This window comes from Giraffa tippelskirchi, chromosome 1, assembly GCF_054371585.1.
Source record: "Giraffa tippelskirchi isolate mGirTip1 chromosome 1, T2T-mGirTip1v1.2.pri, whole genome shotgun sequence".
NCBI classification, from domain to species: domain Eukaryota; kingdom Metazoa; phylum Chordata; class Mammalia; order Artiodactyla; family Giraffidae; genus Giraffa; species Giraffa tippelskirchi.
In genome coordinates, this window is record NC_137275.1 from 191,509,887 (window position 1) to 191,531,221 (window position 21,335).

The window sequence follows — 21,335 nt, forward strand, 5'->3', positions numbered from 1 at the left end:
CTTTATCTTCCTGAAAAAGTCTAATTATCAGTAACAGCTACATTTTCTATGGAAACTGCCTCCTCTTTAGCATCCTACTAATGCCCAAGGTCAAAAGGATTCTCTTTGAGCATGCTCCTTGTAACTTCTGTTCTGTGACTCCCCCAACATCCGATACAGGAAGCACAAATCTGTAACAATTATATTTTAAAAAATCAGACTTTGGAGGACAAGGCAAGGAGATCTGCCTTAATCAGCTGAAGTAGGGGAAGGGAGGAGAAGATGAGATTGGGAGAAAAGAACATGATTCACAGCTTCAGCTGTGGTCCTCTGGGAGGAATTACTTGATGACTCCAGCTATTAAGCACACAAGGCTCAGAAGATAAAACTTGAAGGAAAAGAGTGTACTGTAAATGCATCACTGGATTTTAGTCTAAATAGATCACAGAGGCCAACTGGTGCAGCCCTCACCCAATAGTTGATTCTTTCTTTTTAACTTTTATCAACCTGTAGTTGATTTCCAATGTTGTGTTAGTTTCAGGTGTACAGCAGAATGAATCAGTTATACATATTCTTATATCCACTCTTTTACATTCTTTACCCATATAGGTCATTACAGATTATTCAACAGAGTTCCCTGTGCTATATAGTAGGTCCTTATTTGTTACCTAGTTTATATATATATATATAGTTTATATATAGCAGTGTGTATATGTCAATCCCAATCTCCCAATTGATCCCTCCCCTCCCCTTAACCCCTGGCAACCATAAGTTTGTTTTCTATATCTATAATTCAGTTTCTGTTTTGTAGATGCATTCATTTGTACCCTTTTTAAATTTGTTTTTAAGTCTTTATTGAATTTGTTACCTGTTGCTTCTGTTTTATGTCTTGGGTTTTGGCCACAGGTCATATGGGATCTTAGTTCCCTGACCAGGGATCGAACTTCTACTCCCTGCTATGGAAGGCAAAGTCTTAACCATTGGACCACCAGGGAAGTCCTCTTACACCTTTTTTTTTTTAGATTCCACTACTTGATTCTCAACTCCCCACCAACCACCACCACCACTGCCACATTCCCATCAGGTGGGCATCCTGCCTTTGTCTGGATGTTCCCAATAACTGGGAGTTCACTACCTACATGCACAACATCGTCTAGAAAACTGTCTATAGAACTTGGTGACGTCAGAGCCTGGCTCCTGCAAGGGACAGTCTCAAACCCAGGTCTGTCCTCTGAAAGCACACAGAGAAAACCCAATCCATCTCCCCACTGCTAGCCCTTCAGCTATTCAAAGGCATCTGGTCATTTCTCCCAGCATTTCCCCAGGCTTGTCGCTGCCTGCTCTGTCATTGTTTGCAAATTCTTCCCCAACCCTTTGGCCTTCTGCATGTTACCTCTCTTGAGCCCTGGGCCTGCCAATACCGGTGAGGCCTGACCACAGGCCAGAGCAGGACCACCTGCTCCCTTGCCGGAACACTTGAGATAAGCTTTTATTTAGCTGCTGAGTCACTTGGTTGATTCATATAGAATTCATCATCTTTTTGGCAGACACTGCTGTTTAGTCATTTTTCTTCTATCACGGACTTAGGTGGTCAGGTTTGGGGTTTGGGGCTTGATTTTTTTTCTTGGAGTCTGGGAACCATAGGGGAGAGGGCAAGGAGAAAGTAAAGAACTTTACATTTATCTGTTCATCTCTTTCTGCTTTGCCCACCATCTCTCCCTTGCTAGGTGGTGTCTTTTTTCTGCACCCCACCACCACCACCACCATGGTCCAGCTCTATGCCAGCAGCATGGCAGTTTAGCTACTACTAATGGAAGTGGAACAAGCTAGAAATGTATGAGAGCAGTAAATACTCCATGATCTATAATTAAGAATCACTCTCCAGGCTCTAATTATAATTTGGGTGTATTCAGTCATCAAAAAATAATGGATAATAAAATAAGAAGTGATAAAATTAGCCTAGAGCTGATGCAGAGGCATCCTGACTGCTGTTTCAGGGCTTCCCTGAGTCCAGAAACATTCACTCCATCCTCTGTGTTTCCCTTATTTTCCCAAATAGGATCTCTTTGGGAAAAGATCTGATGCTAGTCTCTCTTGAGTTGCTTTTCATGGACCCACAACTAAACAAATATTACTTAAACTACCTTCACTGTTAATCTTTTATTGGTATAAGAGATTCTGAAATTGGGATTGTAAGGTAAAAGAATATGTCACATTAATGTTAATATATACAGGCTGATGGTAGCAGCAACTCTCACTGTCTCCAAGAAAACCCAGTTCCCACGTGACCATCAGTCTGGATGTAGTTGTCCTTTTGAATGTTTGCCACTCTGGTGGGTAAAACTGACATTTTACTCTCTTACTATCTTTGTTTATTGTTTTCAGCTATTCATTTTAAAATAAAGTTTCCTTTTCTGTGACTTGCTTATTCGTATTATTTGCTCGTTCTGTTGGGTTAGTCATCCTTTTTTAAATTGAAGTGTAGTTAGTTTATGGTACACCCATTTTTCTACCAATATAGGTCCAAATCTTACTGGAGAAACAATGAAAACCCTTTGGCAACGTGAATGGGGTTGAGGGGAGGTGGGATAAATTTGGGATTAAAGCCGAAGGCTTTCTCATTAGCACTGCTTGAGAACTGCCTGGAAGAGGGAATCCTAGAGATGGTCCTGCAGGCCCTAGACTACAGTCAGGGAGACAAGACAGGAAAAAGAGAGAGAGGGAGAGGTAAGTTCTGATAGAAACATGGCAGGGCTGCCCCCTCTCTGATGAGTGGATCTTGGTATGGTGGATACAGCAACAGTCCCCACTGGCCTCTTTCTAGCTCTTGGACACTCCATGTCTTCACAAAACTCTTTGGGAGCAACTGCAGTGCTAGACAAGTACAAGGTCTTAAGTTTCCAGGTATTTCTATGTAGGTATCCCCCCCACCAACCACCTGACATGTCTCCAGAATCTACAATTTGCATCCCTCCACCAAGAGGAGGCCCAAGACCCTCCCACTAAATTGGATGGAAAAAGCAAAAATGAAAAGCAGATGCCCCACATCCACAGCCTCTATTTCTGTACCTAGAACCTTCTACTGGATACTCTGCTCAGGCTTTAATGTCTACAGAGGGGTCCAGAAATAGCAGGGACAAAATGTGAAGTTTCATCTGAAAATTGTGCCAAATAACTGCATGTTAGTCAGAGTAACTTATATAACATGCCAGAGTTTTGGAGGGGTTTAATGCTCTCAAAGTAAAGTTCATCAGTGCTGAGACACTTACCTATTCCAGAGCAGGAGACAGATGGTAGGCTAGCTGCAACATGTGAGGGAGAGCACTTTTGCTTGGAGGACTTGTTGCCCTAACATTGGACCAGTCCTGGAACCACTGGCATTTTCAAAAATCCCTTCTAAGCATTCATTAGCCCACCAACACATCAGATGCAAGAGCTGAGAGGTCACTCATAAATCTAGTTGGTATATGCAGGCCAAATGGAATAAATTCATCATAAATCTTGGAAGAAATGGTCCACTAACAGCTTCTACTTCTCCTACACCTATAGAGGCATGGCCAAATCCATACAAGACCCACTTCGTCACCAAAGTTTGTGTTCACTGAATATTTAGTATCTCCCAAGCACTATGTTTACATCATTATCTCATGAAAGCCTTCCTACAATCCTACAGGGTAAGTAACCGCTGTTACCCCATCTCACAGATGAGGAAACTCATCAAGATTAAGCCCTCACCCAGTTGGTGTAGCCAGCATTTGGACCCATGCATTCTTACTCAGATGGTGATTGCAGCCATGAAATTAAAAGATGCTCACTCCTTGGGAGGAAAGTTATGACCCACCTAGATAGCATATTAAAAAGCAAAGACATTACTTTGCCAACAAAGGTCCATCCATTCAAGGCTATTGTTTTTCCAGTAGTCATTTATGGATGTGAGAGTTGGACTGTGAAGAAAGCTGAGCACCGAAGAATTGATGCTTTTGAACTGTGGTGTTGCAGAAGACTCTTGAGAGTCCCTTGGACTGCAAGGAGATCCAACCAGTCCATCCTAAAGGAGATCAGTCCTGGGTGTTCATTGGAAGGACTGATGTTGAAACTGAGACTCCAATACTTTGGCCACCTCATGCGAAGAGTTGACTCATTTGAAAAGACCCTGATGCTGGGAAGGATTGGGGGCAGGAGGAGAAGGGGACGACAAGGGATGAGATGGCTGGATGGCATCACCGACTCGATGGACATAAGTTTGAGTAAACTCCGGGAGTTGGTGATGGACAGGGAGGCCTGGCGTGCTGTGATTCATGGGGTTGCAAAGAGTCGGACGCGACTGAGCGACAGAACTGAACTGATTCTTACTCAGGGGCTTTAGTGCTCAGCCTCTAAACTACACTGTCTCCCAGGAGATGGCACAGAGTCAGTGAGGACAGATACTGAAATGAGCACCTCATCCCCCACAGCTGCCTCTGGAGAGAAAGAAATGGTTGCATCAGAACAAGGGAAATGGAGTTCATGTCAGAAGCAGAGGAGATGGGACCTCTGGAAGCTCTGAGCATAATAACTCTGAATGCAAGTGCCTTTGATGGCTAAATTAAACTACAGGGTCTGCTGAGACTAAAGTACTGCAGCAATTATTTTCACTTAAAGCAGTCTATAACATTTGAAGTTTCTTCCTGAAAAACAAACATTTGTTCTTAAGAAAACACCTTCCAAATGGTTTCTGGGGAAATGAAACATTTGAAAAGACTTTACCAATTGATCTCAAGGCAGGGATACTTTTAAAATAAAAACTCTAAGCTCAGGGTCTCAGCTCCCTGCAGACCACCACACACACACACACACACACACACACACACACAATATTCATCACATACACATACTACACAAACCATGCACTTACACCAAATGATATGCACTCATCATCAAAAAATACAACATAAATACACACACATGTACAATCCATATATACATAACACGTATATACCCAACACGCAAACCACACACCCAGCACATAAATACACATATACTACAAGACACCCTTGCCACACAAATCACACACACACACATGCATACACATCCCACATACTCCATACACTAGTAGTAAAGCAGCACCTGTGTTTGCGATTCCCTTTTTGCATCCATTTATGGTACCTTTCATTTCAGTTTGAAGAGTACTACTCTGTAGGGACAATTGTTTTAAATTTGAGAATGCTTGAATTAAATAACAATTTTAATTAATTTTACAGTAAAAACTCCAGTTTACATTAGCAAAAAATAGGTACGGGGCTTCAAAAATCACGCTCTAAAGCTTATTGAGTCACTGCAATTTTGAATTTTTGAATCTGCCATTAGAGGGGGAAAATATTTTGTAATCTGGCACATTCTTATAATGAGCCTCTTACTGTGACTCATGCTACAGATGCCTTCTGAAAATGCAAAAGGAAATAACCAGACTAATATGTGAGGAGAATTTCAATGATGGGAGAGAGGCTGTTGGGGTGAAACAAGACTTTCCCACCCTTCACTGACTTGGGGCTCCTTCAAGTGCCCACATCAGGCTGAAAAAAAAGTATTCTCACAGAGTCAAGAAGAACTTCAGAACACACCAGTGGAAAAAAGATTTTTCAGCTTGCCCTGAGCTACACTCCCTTTGTCCACTGAACACTCTCTTAAACCTAACAGACTATCCTCTATTTCTTTTATTCTGCTAATTAAAAACCTAAGGCTAAACACAAGTGACCTCACCTGCCTTCAAGCTTAGCCCTGGGGAGGGCAAATGATGGAGAGGGAAAAGAAAGTCAAGGAAGTTAATTAACGCGAGATGAGGCTGAGTGGGTTTCTCTGCAAGGGAGTTTCTCAAAAAAGGAGGGGTGGAGTGACGGGGGCGGGCAGAGCACAGGACTGAGGGAAGTGGGTGATGCCCATAACTAAGAAGTGCGCACCTAGTTCTCAATGTAACGTGTGCCAAATAAGCTTATACTAAATCCATTTTGTACACTGACTTAACGAGTTCAGTTTACATCGCAATTTGGGGTTGTCTATGAGCATGTAATTATTCACTCTATTATTTATTGCATTGTGTTTAAGTTTCAGGGGGCAAGAGATTTAAAAAAAAAAATCTACTGTTGTAGAAGAAATCAGGAATGTGTTTTTATATAAATGTTGGTTACAATTCACCTTTAAGGAAGCTCTTGGAAATTTACTGTGAATCATTACAACACGAAACAATGTTTGAGCCATTCACTATTTCTCTTCATAAAAACCACTAGTAAATAATAAAATTTTCTGGGACTTCCTTGCTAGTCCAGCGGTTAAGACTTTGCCTTACAATGCTGGGGGTGCAGGTTCGGTCCCTGGTTAGCAAGCTAAGATCCCACAGGCCTCCCCGACATGTGTCACGGCCAAAAAACCAAAAACCACTAGTTAGAACTAATCAGACTATTCACTAAGGGGCTAGTTATGAAACAGAAGCAACACTGTAACAAGTTTAACAAAGACTTTTTTTTTTAATAAAAACGTCCACATCAAAAAAAAATCTTAAAAAAAGAAACATGAGTTTAAAATAATAACAATATAATTTTCTAAACAATAGTTCATAGGTGCCAGAGACAATGATGAAACAAAGGCTTTATTGTGAGCTACAGGAAAAGAACTAACAGGATTTTTTTAGGACTAGAAAAGTTCTTATCTTCTCCTTGGGGCAGAAGCTGGAGAATACTTCAATCAAAGCAAATGCACTTGTCTTGGAGACTTTTCTTGAACCTTTAAAATCTAGATAGCTAGCACTTTACTGTTAAGCTGACTTTCATTCTTAAAGGGGAAAATCCTATTTCTGTTCTTACATGAAGATCTATGTGATTTTCTAACACCCCAGTAGACATAATTTGAAAATAACACATCTTCAAGGTACAGATAATTTCCATGTTCTGTAATCCATTATAGAGCATTAAACTTAGAGAACAATTTCCCTTCATTTAACACAACTCATATATCCCTGAATAGAAAAACAGAAAATGAGAAATCAAACCTCTTACAAATACAGATATGTTTTAAGGTGAAGACAAGGATACCCAATATTACAACTATCATTTAACACTGCTTTGAATATTTTGGCAAATGGGAGTGAGAAGAAGGCAATGAAAAACTAAAGTATTACCATCAGATAGAGGAGAGAATTAACACATGATGGTCTGTCTAAAAACTTTGGAAAATCAATCAAAACTAATTAGAATTAATCAGACTGTTCACTAAGGAGCTAGTTATGAAACAAGTTACTAACTTTACATTAGCAACAGATGAAAAATATAAATCACACTCCTACTACTAACAGAATATCTTTACATATAAAGAATAACCACTAGGAATAAAGTTAAGAAGAAACGTGGAGGATATAGATTGAAAGCTACAAAACTATATTGGAAGTCATCAAGGGAGATGTGAGTCAAACTATTTCCAGGAATTGCAAGAGTTGTAAGATTGAAGTTTGCCAGGACATCTGAGACCCCATTCAAGACCAAAACCAGTGACTTAGTGATGCCCAAACCTAGAAAACTGGGCTTCCTGCAGGATTCTAGTCATCAGTCATTGGATTGGACGACGGGGAAGACACTGTGTCAAAGGCATCACCAGGTCCATCTGTCACCACATTTTAGTGGTAATCAGATTTCACACACACACACAAACATAATCAAGTGGAGCTGGACCATCTCCACATATTTCCAGATTCCCTTGGGTAGGACTATGTTCCTCTATATTAGTGGAAGTAATGCATTTGTAAAGAAAGAGAAACCTATTTTCTCAATAGCTGAACAAAATAAAAACTACTTTCTTGCTTATTTAGAAGTCCAATCAGCCTGGGATAAGGAGAAAGAAGAGAAGCCAGGTTGATGGAGGCCCTTGCCATCTACAACACTTGGCTTTTCAGGTTGCCCTGAACATCGGAGTCCCACCAGCAGATGAGAGAAAATGAAGAAGGATGTTGTTTATGAGCCAGATCTGATCGAGGTGCCCTTCACTTCTGCTTACATTCCCTTGATACAAGTCAGTCTCAAGGCCAACCTAACCGCAAGGAAGCCTGTGAAGGGGGCTCACGTTGCTTCCCCACCCCAACAAAAAGAACAGACGATTGGGTTTATTCAATAGGCAAAGAAAGAACTTCCCTATTAATTTCTTCCTATAATAGGAGCTTGCCCTTTAAACACTTAAGTTTTTAATTTTACATATATTTATGCATAATAATTTTCCTGTTTCAACAGAAAGATCAATAATGAAACTTTTCCTATGGCTCAGGAGTTTGATGAATATAAGCTCTCTTCCTAGGACTGCCGTCAGGAACTCTGAAAAACAACTGATACTTTCTCTCTATACTATCAATAAAATGCTCTAGAGGACTCTTTTTCTTCAGCCTGTTGGATCTTTTGAAATGTCTTTTACTGAATTCTTCCCCCGAACAGAATGGTACCTGTCACTTCTTGCTGCCCTCATCACACAGGCTTCAAGCAATTCATCGCCCCTCTAACTTCAACTAAGGGTTTATACTAAGGTAAAAAAATTGAGTGTGAAGTAAAAGCAAAAAACTGGCTCAGACTAACGTCCACTCCTGAGTAAAGATTGTGAATTTCTATCACCTGGATCTGCTAGCACTGACTTTGGTTATCCAACTTTTTTTTTAAATTTTTTCTTGCAAGTTTTTACTGCTTTCAGCAGTTGCAAAAACCAATTATGTTGCTTTAGGATACAATCCTTGAAAAGAGAATAAATTATGCCCGAAAGAGAATCACTTTACAAATAGTTATGTGAAGAAAATTAAATAACTATTTTAAAAATTTAAATGAAATTTAAAAATAACAAAACTAGAATAATAAATAGCTTGGAGAAGGCAATGGCATCCCACTCCAGTACTCTTGCCTGGAAAATCCCATGGACGGAGGAGCCTGGTAGGCTACAGTCCGTGGGGTCGCTAAGAGTCGGACGACTGAGCAACTTCAGTTTCACTTTTCCCTTTCATGCACTGGAGAAGCAAACAGCAACCCACTCCAGTCTTCTTGCCTGGAGAATCCCAGGGACGGCGGAGCCTGGTGGGCTGCCATCTATGGGGTCGCGCAGAGTCGGACACAACTGAAGCGACTTAGCAGCAGCAGCAGAATAATAGCTAACAAGAAAGAGATCTGAAATATATTGTTAGGTAGAAAAAACCAGCTGCAAAATGGCATTTAGAATGTAACCCCATTTTTGTAAAAAAAAAGAAAAGAAAAAAAAGCATATTTTTGCATATGCCTAGAAAAAAAATCTTAAGGAATCATAGGTCATTTTCCTAAGGTGTAGGACTGCTGAGGCTTTTACTTTCAATGTCATTTACTTATGTGTTTGACTATTTTATAAGAAGCAGATTTTTCATAAGCGTAAAAAGCAATAACAATGTTAAAAGAAAATTCATGCTATCTTCTCAAAGTATGAGCTCCTGGAAGACATGGATGATAGATAAGCACTCCTCTATATACTGTCTGCTGCCACAAATAAGGGGATTCTTAATAAACACTAATGTTTTTATAGACATAAAACACAAATAAACTAGAGTTTTGAACTCAGAGTTGACCTCATAGGACAATTCCAGGAAAGTGCTGATGACTTTCCCCTTGGAATACTTCTGCCTGGAAATCTGCTGGAAAGTATATTAAGCAGAGTTTCAAGAGCCCATCAAAGAAGCTTATACTAACCAGAGCCACAGTTCAATCTATACTAGAATCATGATGACAATGTACTCAGCAGGGAACAACTCTGGATACCTACATGGTATATAAAGGCTTTCCAGAATCTGCTCCACTTCTCTAACAAAAATACTGATTATTTAGTGTGTGAAACCAGCGTGCACATAGTAGGTTTTTGCCCCTTGGTGTATACTGAGAGGACCCCAGAAAATACCTTCTGCTCAGCATTTTTTGTCTACCCTGCAAAGTGAAAGTGAAAGTTGCTAAGTCATGTCTGACTCTTTGTGACCCCATGGACTATATAGACCAATGAATTCTCCAGGCCAGAATACTGGAGTGGGTAGCTGTCCCCTTCTCCAGGGGATGTTCCCAACCCAGGGATCGAACCCAGGTCTCCCGAATTGCAGTTGGATTCTTTACCAGCTGAGTCACCAGGGAAGCCCAAAAGTGAAAGTCACTCAGTCGTGTCCAACTCTTTGCGACCCCATGGACTGCAGCCTGCCAGGCTCCTCTGTCCATGGAATTCTCCAGGCCAGAATACTGGAGTGAGTATCTGTTCCTTTTTCCAGGGGATGTTCCCAACCCAGGAATAGAACCCAGGTCTCCCGCACTGCAGGCAGATTCTTTACTGTCTGAGCCACCAGGGAAGCCCCTACCCTGCAAGAGACTCTATAAATATGCACAAAGATTAAGGCATGAACTCCAGAATACTCCAGTTTAAATGAAAATACATTTGCTAGAAAAGTAATGTAAGAGTTAACTATTGCCCCTAAAATGCTGCTTAACGGATTGACCCAAAACAGAGAGGCATGCAACAAGAAGCATTTATTCTCACCTTCATAAGTCTTCAGGTGGGATGGGACAGCTCAGCCTCATGCCATCGGGGTGTGCTATGGGGGAGCAACTATGTTACACATGCCATCATTCTTCTGGGAAGAGTTTTCATACTTAGCCAGACTTAAAAAGAATACACTAAGGAAACAGGACAGAAGGAAAGGGAGAAAGTGGGGTCCAAAAATATATAGCATTCTGGACACTGTCCATGAGGGAGGAAGGGCTAGGGGAGGTGCCACAGTGGAGGTCTCTGGAAGAAAACAGAACAGAACACCCCTCACTAGTGAAAATTCAGGAGTGAAAAAAAACAAGACAAGACAGCAAGAAAACATAGATACATGAGTGTGAAAGAAAATCCCACAGAAAGACAAGTTCTAAGAAACCCGCACATAGAAGTAAAACTGTTCAAGCACAAGGTGTTTCTCCATTTGGAACTGGCATTTCTTATGTGACCATCTTTGGTCTATTTCCTGTGGCTCATGATTCATAATCTGAAAGAGGTTGTAAACCACTATGAGAGTCTCTTCATAAGAATCCTTTCTACAAGAAAAACAAATGTGTGGGGGGGAGAGGAGGGATGATGGTGAGGGTGATGTACACATTTTTTGTAAACCAGGCAGATCAGAAACTTCCTAGAATTTGAGCCTTGAACAAAGGGATACAATACCAAAAACAATACAAGTTCACTCCTCGTCCTGGTTGCCCTGGTGAAGCTATGTCATGATTACTGCTTCCCAGGTTCTTAGAGTTGCTCCATAATCCTGACCCCACTGAAGACCCCCTCTTACACATTCCTTCAACTCTGTGAACGATCCTTTGATCCTATCAATAAATATGCTTTTTTTGCTTAAATGAATTTAAATTGATTTCAAATTTTTAATCAAATAGTTGAAATCAAAGAATTGTACCAGGGACAGGTCCCCCTGTCCTGTGTTCTATCCTCTGAGGAGACAAGGGAGAGAAGGAGAGAGCACTAAAGGTGACTTGAAGTAAATAAAAAGGCATGTCATCATTCAAGAATCTGTTGTCTAAAATCGTTTCATGAACATCACTGTTACTATGGCAACTCCTCAATATGCATTCAGTGACTTTATAATATATTAACACTTAAATATAAATCAAACTATATTGGCTCATTTGGCCTTGACTCCTTTTCAAATATAGATTGTTTGGTCTCATAAAATTCATCAGAGCTGAATCACCAAGTAAATTTGCTTTTCCCTCTAAAATGCCTATTGAAATGGCACTATAAAGGAAAGCCTTCCATGTTTTATCTCCCACCACCACCATCATTCTATACATACACACACACCCATAATATCCACTAGAGATCTAACTCCTGTCATCAGAATCCATTCTGACAATACAATATGGTTAATATGCCTCCCTTTAAATGATAAATTAAAAACCATCAAAGTCAAAAGCCTAATGATATTTTGTAAATAAAATCCGACAAGTTGGAGAGAAGTTTCATCTGGAAGAGTAACTGTATAAGAGCCAATAACATATATACTGGCTGGCCGCGGCATTGCAGGTAGATTATTTATCACCTGAGCTGGTCTTCCCCAAATGTTCACCTTCTCATTAAGTAGATTGGTTTAGTTTCTCTGACTTCTTTTTGTTACCTCTTCACTTCTCTCATTTGGAGAAGGCAATGGCACCCCACTCCAGTACTCTTGCCTGGAAAATCCCATGGATGGAGGAGCCTGGTAGGCTGCAGTCCATGGGGTCGCGAAGAGTTGGACACGACTGAGCGACTTCACTTTCACTTTTCACTTTCATACATTGGAGAAGGAAATGGCAACCCACTCCAGTGTTCTTGCCTGGAGAATCCCAGGGACGGGGGAGCCTGGTGGGCTGCTGTCTATGGGGTCGCACAGAGTCGGACACGACTGAAGCGACTTGCAGCAGCAGCAACGCTTCTCTCATTATTTGAACTCTTTACCACAAATGATATCGAAAACCAAAATCCTGACCATTCTCCTCCTGATGTTCAGGTCTAATTTGCTCCTCCACGTCTCATGATACTTTATGTCCAAAATCTGGTTTTCAGGCCACAAAGCACTCACACATTAACTAATCTATAAACCTTATCACCCATTCCCACACCATCAAAAATGTCTCCTTGAGTCCAAGTCAACACTGAAAGTAGCCCTTATGAACCAAGAGGATTCATTCCCAAAACTCAAGGATGGTTCAATATTTGGAAACTTAATACATTAATAACATGCCGCATCGACATAACACACAAGAGAGATCATGGGACTTCAATGGCTGCTGAAAGACATTTGTATATACAAAAAGGAAGTTGCTGTGTACAACAATTCTGAACAAAATGTAGTTGATATCTCTGCAAAAAAGAGATTGTGGTTGTGGGCAAACAGAGAAGATCTACTTTTCTAAACCTAGTGATAGAGAAGTCAGATCCAGAACATGAATTACCTTCATTTGTGTCATTCTAAGGCCCAAGTGAACCTGTTAAAGGCTTGGAATGTGGACTTGCAGGATGTTTTCAGGTCTGTACAGGCCTGAGGAACTGATATGACTTGTTAAAATTATTGGCCATTTTTGGCTTTACCAGCTATTAATATAAATAACTAAATGTTGATTTCATTCCCTTGTGACCTATGACTCAATAGAAGTTGGTTTTTCTCACACCCTCACATATATATTCACAGTAGCTAATTAGAAATATGCACAACATAATGAAATTTAAGTTACTCACATCCTCATCATCCAGAGAAGATCACCAATTAATCTTTTAGTATTTGTCTCAGTGTGAGTTTAGGAATATAAGCATTCTTGGTGTTTAGAGAATTCCCTGGAGGTCCAGCGGTTGGGACTCTGTGCTCTCACTGCTGAGGGCCCAGGTTCAATCCCTTGTTGGGGAACTAAAATCCCACAAGCCGAGTGGCCTCAAAAAAAAAAAGCATTCTTGGTATTTATAAAGATTTAAGTTTGTCACTGGTGTTAAAACAATCACTTCTGTGTCCCAAACAACTCAATGGGATATCAGAGGCTACTAGACTAAAGAATTTTAACAACTTCTTGAGGCAAGAGATTAAACATTTGTCTGCCTCCAAAACACAGGAGTGTTAGATGTTTTCCCTTTAGTAACAGAATGAATTTCTGTTTGTGGTTTGGAAAAAGCCTTACCAGATGGTTCAAAACAATCTAAGGGATATACACACAAACACCCCCCCCCAGCTGAGGGTCTAAGGGATACACACACACGCACACCCCCCAGCTGAGAACCTCTACCCTAGGAAATCCAAATATTATTGATTTGTATAAAAAGTGTGTATGTGGAGAGGATCCATAGCTTTCACTAAATTCTCAGAATTTGTGACTCCCTCAAAGTTTCAGGAGCCCTGGTTTGTCAAGTTCTTTCCAGCTCTAATATTTTGGTATTATTTGAGGTTGGGGCACTTATTCTGCCTGCTTAGAAGACAGAAGTAGTGGAAGAGCTGGAGGACAGAGAGGAAGCTAGGTTAATTTATCAGAAAGAGGCTTTGAGGGAAACTAGCCTGTGAAAGATGCACACATAGCCCTTCATCTTCTCTGCGGATCATTCATCTCACTTTGACAATGCTTCCTCTAATACTGAACCATCAGAGAATTAACGTCACTGTAAACATAATGCCACTTTATGGAGATTCCTTAGAAAACTAGGAATAAAACTACTGTGTGTGTGTGGTTAGTTGCTCAGTTGTGTCTGACTCTTTGCAACACCATGAACTGTAGCCTGCCAGGCTCCTCAGTCCATGGGGATTCCCCAGGCTAGAGTGTGCTGCCATGCCCTCCTCCAGGGGATCTTTCCAACTCAGGGATTGAACCGAGGTCTCCCACATTGCATGTGGAGGCTTTATCATCTGAGCCACCAGGGAAGCCCAAAACTACCATATGACCCAACAATCCCACTACTAGGCATATACCCCAAGAAAACCATAATTGAAAAAGACACCTGTACCTCAATGTTCACTGCAACACTATTTACAATAGCTAGGACATGGAAGCAATCTCAATGTCCTTCAACAAATGAATAGATAAAGAAGCTGTGGTACATATATACAATGGAATATTGTTGTCAGTCGCTAAGTCATGTCCAACTCTTTGCGACCCCTGAACTGCAGCACACCAGGCTTCCCTGTCCTTCACTAGGTCTCTGAGTTTGCACAAACTCATGTTCATTGAATCAGTGATGTCATCCAACCATCTTATACCCTGTTATCCCCTTCTCCTCTTGCCCTCAATCTTTCCCAGCATTAGGGTCTTTTCCAATGGAATATTACTCAGCCATAAAAAGGAATGCATTTGAGTCAGTGCTAATGAGGTAGATGAACCTAGAGCCTATTATACAGAGTGAAGTAAGTCATAAAGAGAAAAACAAATATATTAATGCATATATATGGAATCTAGAAAGATGGTACTGATGAACCTACCTGCAGGGCAGCAGAGGAGATGCAGACATAAAGAACAGACTTAGGGACATAAGGGAGATGGGGAGGAGAGCATGGGATGAATGGAGAGAGTAGCATGGAAACCTATACACTACCATATGTAAAATAGGCAGCCAGTAGGAATTTGCTGTAGTGACTTAAGGAACTCAAACCAGGGCTCTGTGACAATCTAGAGGGGTGATAGGATAGGAGGTGGGAGGGAGGTTCAAGAGTGGGGGAATATATGTATACCTATGGCTGATTCATGTTGATGTACGGTAGAAACTCACACAATAGTGTAAAGCAATTATCCTTCAATTAGAAAGAAAGAAAGAAAGAAAAATAAAAACACTTTTCAAAGATATGCCCAGGAGAAGTGTCTGTTTCCAGTGCTGCTTCCAGGTATATATGTGATAGGAACAAGAATTACTAACCTTGGTATCAACTTAAGAAATGGGAGGAAATGAACTAGCATATTTTTCAGTGTCTACCATGCACTTGGCATGTCCAAGGTCCCCATCTGATAAGTGCCAGAATCAGACCTCAACACTGACTCTAGCCAATTTTAGTCTAGTTAGCCCCCAACCCAATGGCCTCCCCTATCAATCATGTGCATTTTATATTCTAACCTGTACAGTGGTTTTCTGTCAAACTTCTATCTTAAATAGGAGATCAGTTAAACACACATAAGCCTTCTTTTAAAAGCCCCTCTAGAAACCAGAATTGAAAAAGACACGTGTACTCCAATGTTCATCGCAGCACTGTTTATAATAGCCAGGACATGGAAGCAGCCTAGATGTCCATCAGCAGACGAATGGATAAGAAAGCTGTGGTACATATACACAATGGAATATTACTCAGCCATTAAAAAGAATACATTTGAATCAGTTCTAATGAGGTGGATGAAACTGGAGCCTATTATACAGAGTGAAGTAAGTCAGAAAGAAAAACACCAATACAGTATACAGCATATATATGGAATTTAGAAAGATGGTAACAATAACCCTATATGTGAGACAGCAAAAGAGACACAGATGTATAGAACAGTCTTTTGGACTCTGTGGAAGAAGGCGAGAGTGGGATGATCTGAGAGAATAGCATTGAAACATGTATATTATCATATGTGAAACAGATCACCAGTCTAGCCTCGATGCATGAGACAGGGTGCTCAGGGCTGGTGCACTGGGATGACCCTGAGGGATGGGATGGGGAAGGAGGTGGAAGGGGGGTTCAGGATAGGGAACACATGTACACCCGTGGCTGATTCATGTCAATGTATGGCAAAAACCACTACAATATTGTGAAGTAATTAGCCTCCAATTAAAATAAATTTTAAAAAATAAAATAAAAACCCCTCTATATTTTATTTTAAAACATTGATTCTAAAATATAAAAGAACTACAGAAAAAAATAAAATTTTTTTAAGTAAAACAAAAACAGAAAGAAAAGCAAACATAAAATATAAAAGAATTACATAAAACTTCTTCCCCAAAAAGATTTGGAATAAAAGACAAATTAAAATTTTACTGTTCAAAGACTGCCCTCTGGTGGCCAAAGATAATAAACACTCTAAAAAAACAACCCTTCATAGAAAAGATATGGAAGACCTCAAGAGCCTTAATTCCTTTTTGGTTAGCAAAGAATGATAATCTATAACATTATATGAGAAAACATTAACATGTTTATGTTCCAATATTTATGATACATGTGATATACCATGCTCACAGACAATGGCAGCAGGATATCTACCAGAACATTTTCAAAAGTCTCAACATTTTCAAAAGTCTCCCACACACTTGACCATTAAACCCAGCTGCAGCAGCAGTTGTTTCCTCTGCGTTTTTTGGAGTATGACACATGGTTTCATTCCTTCATCCCAATTTTATCTGGATCCTAGTAAGTTGCAGGTACACTGAATTTTATTGGGTACATGACAGAGAACTAAAGAAAGAGCATCTGTTCTAGAGAACCTCATGTTCTGGTGAGAAACAAGGTCCCCACCCTGTTAGGCTGCACATCTGTGACCTACAATGAGCCCTAGAGTCAGGGGTGGCTGTGAGGTAAAAACTTTCACTTGCAGGGGGCACCTTTTTTCATTCATGTGAGACATACACTAATAGCTTCTCAGGTGGGGTATTCACATAGGGGTGCCTATTGGGACCTCTCTTCAAAATCTTGGGTCTCTTCCCTAATGCTTGACAAGCTGGAGGGATCACATTTTAGTATTTGACCTATATCCTCCCCTTGTTCTGTCATGAATATTTTCCCCTTCATGGTTTCTTAAAAGCAAAAGTAAAGGTTTTTCCAGTCCCTAGTCACTGAGCAATTCTCTGGGTATTTGCTAACCTAGAGAATTTGTTAACAAGAATGGAAATGCTATCAGTAGCAGATAAAAATCCAGCTGCTCTACTGACTTTTTAGGCAACTCCCAAAGCCCCTTCCTCTGCCCTGGCCCTGGCCTCCTACCCCAGAATGCAACCAATGAAAGAGCAGCAGAAGCCAGTGGTCTACTGGGGAGCCAGGACATGGAAGTGACTCAGGACCCTGGCAACTCTAGCTAGTGTTAAAAGTACATCCTACAGCTTCTAGAAAAGTTTCTGCAAAAAGTCCTTGGCTAATAACTATTCAACTTGAATATGACAGTTTTTCCTCCAATCAAGGCAAACAGTACAGGCCAGGGGTGGGAGCAGGGGGTTGTGTCAACTTTCAATTTGTGGCTGCCAGAAACCCAGGACTGTGCCTCCTTTTTAGTCTCAGATCCCAAGACAATGGCATGGGACGAAGGGAGTTATGAGTGTTGGGATGATGTGTGCAGCCCACGTGAGTGGTAAATATATACTGTTTTGTAAACTGCTCTTCCCTGTTCCATGTAAGTCTAGCAGGGCCATCAGTCCTATAGCCCTCCACCCTTAATGCCTCAAGATGGCCCTGTTCCTCAAGATGGCCAGAGTGCGTCATCCTCCTAAGAGATACAGTGGTTAGTCCAGAGACTAGTATGTGACCTAAGAAGAAGAGTTAGGGTCCTTTCTCTACTTTCGCAGAAATGTCAGGGAACAGGACGGTCTTCTCTCTCTGAGGCCCGTGGCTACTTTTGTTGCCCTCTGGAGAGAGTCAACACAGAAAAGAAGAACCAAGCAATGCAAAGTTCTAATAATGTCATTTAAACCCCTAGATTCGGCTATGCCCTGTGCTCCCCACCATGGGTCCAGAATCAGCATAAAGTGAGGCAGATGTAGACTTCTTTTAAAACTTCCTTTAGGGTCAAGGCAGGGATGAAAAGAATCTCTGTGCTGTAGAAAGTTCATCTGCCAATTTTGGTCTTGGGAAAAAAAGGAGACCTTGGGGAAACAGCAACAGGAGCTAAACTAGCCGGGGCCTGAAGCAAGCTGTAAGGCTCTCACATAGCAAATGCTAAATTGCTTGTGATTATGGATGACTTTTTTGCTTCCTGTATTTTTTTGGTTTCTTATTATGCACATGTCAGCTTTTAGGAAATAAATGTTATTTTAAAACCCTTAAAAAATGAAAATTAAATCAAAAAGTTGTAAGTCCCTCCTACAACTAAGAGAGACTTTAGGTATTATCCAGCCCAAGGCTCTGGTTTTAAATATGAGAAACCAAAACCAGAAGGGAAAAAGAAGTTACTTGAGAGAATACTCATTAAGGCCTTGCAGAGATGGGGGGGTCAGAGTTTAGCAGAGAAAACTAGGATTGATGAATGCTAGACTACCGGAGTACCTGAGTCTTTCACACTGATACTTGTTTAATCCTCACAGTCAACCTGGGATTACACTTTCTAGCTCAGTTTCACAGATGATAAATTCTGACCAGAGAAGTTAAATAACTACCCCAGTGTCACACAGCTAACGTGGAACAGAGCTGAGTTTCCAATACAAGCCTAAATCCCTTTATTCCTACTCTACGTTTAGATAAAGAAAATATTATGAGGTAAGATAAGAAGCAAGTGGGATTTAGCACTGATGCCATTCCTTATTCTTAAATAAGATGTCAGTACCTCGAAAGCATCTGGGAAGAGTCAGGAAGACTTCCAATACAGGCCAAGATCTGGTTTAAACTGCTAAATGAGCCCTTTAAACCTCCAGGTCCCAGCAGCCTTCTAAAAAATGACAAAGTTGAAATAGATGGTCTCAAAATAAATTTGCAAAATGGAACAGGGAAAAGGAATTGAGTAGTGAGTGGCCCAGAATCCTAGAACTCCTTTGCCACTGCCTGGGGCCCAGGCTGTTTCCTTCCCTGAGGTCTGGGTAGAAAGCAGCTGCCAACAGAGGAACTGGCAGGCATTTGAGGATGTCACTGATTTGATGAGTCATTTGATAATTGCTTGCATAATGCTCACTTACCAGCCCCTCCCTGAGTTGGAAGCATCAGAACCCTAATCACTAGGAGACTCTAAGATCCAAAGCTCATTCCTTGGTGATAGCTTGTTTGCTTTAAAAAAAAAAAAAAATTAACAGATTAAGATATGAATGATAGATTACTCTATTTCAGAGAGACTAAAGGACTTTGAGAGCCCTTTCTTCCAGTTAAATATGTTCAAGGCCTATTCTTCACACTCTCAAGTAAGACTTTCACTTGCTTAGTTTCAGGTTCCAGTTTGGCTCTATCATATCTTACCTACCTTCTCGTACAGCAACAGAAGAACTCAGGATAAACGTTGACTTCTTGATTAGTAAAGATCCATCCATATTCAATTGCTTTATTTTAACAAAACTTCTGCTTTGCCTGGCTATGATAGGATCAAGATAAAAGAGAACATTCTTAAGGGAGAAACTACTACGATATAGCATCACAAATGTGACTTACATGCTTTTGGTCTGTTTTTTTCATGCCAGTATGTCCTGTACCTTGAGAAGACTCCATCTAATTGCAACACAATGATAAATAGGCAATGAAAGGTAATTTTTTTCTAGTGATAATATCAACAATAGCCTACCTGGGGGAGGAAGTGACATGAGACTTCTACACCTCAATATTTTGCATCCTTTTTCTGGCCCTTACAAGTCATTATTTATATTTGTTCTTCTAAAAGAGCTATTATTCAAGCTCACCAAATAGCCTGGCTGAACAGAGAATTTAGAGGTGGTCACCTCATTTCCAATTTTCCTTGATTATATCTCACATGTTATACTGTCTGAGACACAGTCTCTCCTTGGTTGCAGTTTACCAGATGTTCTCATCTTGATTTTAATACTGATATGCTAACATTATTGATTAGGTAGAAAATTAGATTGTATGCTTCTGCAATATCTTTATTTTTTAAAGTTCACTGGGCACTTTATCTGAAGTTTAGTTAAATGTTCCCTTAATTCTAAGTACACTGGCTGGAGCCCCAGTAGAGTCTCTGCCTTGGTTTTAACAGTACAAGCTGCTACAAGCCGGAGAAGGCAATGGCACCCCACTCCAGTACTCTTGCCTGGAAAATCCCATGGACAGAGGAGCCTAGTAGGCTGCAGTCCATGGGGTCGCGAAGAGTCGGACACAACTGAGCAGCTTCACTTTCACTTTTCATTTTCATGCATTGGAGAAGGAAATGGCAACCCACTCCAGTGCTCTTGCCTAGAGAATCCCAGGGATGACGGAGCCTGGTGGGCTGCCGTATATGGGGTCGCACAGTCAGACACGACTGAAGCGACTTAGCAGCAGCAGCAGCAGCTGCTACAAGCTTTACTGGGTCTTCAGTACAGTTTGTACCATTAACAGACTGTAGATAAGAAGTACTGCCACTCCCACTGTCTTAAGATACAATCACGATGCAGTGGATCTATTTGTGCAGATGACCAGTACAGTTTTCCCTTGGACGTTGATTGTGGTAAAGTACATTCAATGCCTTTTAGATAGTATATGATGAGCCTGGCAGCCAAGGTTGCCAAACCCCTCAGATCCACTGAGGATTTTCCTGTTTCCCAGGACTCCTGCAGGAGTGTGGTGGCTAAACTGAGCCAGCAGCTCCTGGGCCCCAATTCCATCCCTGGCCAGAGGCCCCCAGGATGTGCATGTGCAAAAGGGCTGAGGGAGGAGCACTGACAGCCAAGGGAGTATCCCAGAAACATCCTGGAGATGGGGTCTGGCCCCTCATCCTCCACAGCGATCCCAGATACCTCCTGAAATCCCAGACACACGGTGACGACCCTTTTCACCAGCCCTAGGGAGTCTATGGAAGCACTTCAGGAATTTCATAAACTCTCTATTTATATAAAATGTGTATATATACATTATCCTGGGGAGGGCCGCCACAGTGAAAGCACAGAGCCCTAACCAATGGACCACCAGGGAACTCCCTATCATATATATATATATTTAAATCTCATCTATGGAAGAGCTCTGTGGAAGTCTCTGAGTAGGTATTACTGGGACAGAGAGA